Raw genomic sequence first — 755 nt, forward strand, 5'->3', positions numbered from 1 at the left:
CGCGGTCCCCCCCCAGCGAGTTAGCCGGAAGACCCCGGCACGCCAGCGCGCCTCTGGGACGACGCCGCGCCACTCGGGCGCATCCCCCCCCCCCCCTCCGGCCGCCCCACGGCGCAAAGAAGCCCAGCCATTCCGGCGCCGCCCCACGCGCCGGCGCACCACCTCCCGTGGCTACCCGGAACGCGGGCCTCATCAGCCCATGTTGCGGGCATTTTTTTCCCTTCCATTTCACTCGCACACGGGCTCCTCCCGGGGAGGGGCGGTGCCGGCCTTCATCCGATCGCGGAAGTAGAATCCCCCAGCGGCAGGGTTCTTGGCATCGAGGTCCGGTGCTGATCATCCAGACCCAGCACGCAACCCTGGGTCGCTGCTGGCGGGATGGTGTCGCCCCGTGGTGCGGCCCCCTCTGGAGGGGGTCTAGGCAAGGTCGCGGCCTGGCATGTGAATTGGCCGGCCGGCCGGCGGCCACGGCAACCGGCAGCCGGCGGAGCGCCATTCTCCGCGAGAATGCGCGTGACACACACATGATAGAGAAAACACCATTCGCGGCGCCGGCAAACAACGTGGCCAGCTGGGGCGCCTTGGGCTGGCCGATCTCTGTTCGGCCCCCGCCCCGCCCTTGGGTGTGGGGGCCCGGCCGGCGGGCGCCTTCCGCCCCAGCCAGGCCCAGGGGACACGCGCCCGGACAGGGCCGGGGCGATGCGTCCTCGTTGTGCGCGCCTGCTTGCCGTCGGGCGGGCGATGCGGGGGGGGGG

The sequence above is a fragment of the Fonticula alba genome (assembly GCF_000388065.1).
Source record: "Fonticula alba strain ATCC 38817 unplaced genomic scaffold supercont2.8, whole genome shotgun sequence".
NCBI lineage: Eukaryota > Rotosphaerida > Fonticulaceae > Fonticula > Fonticula alba.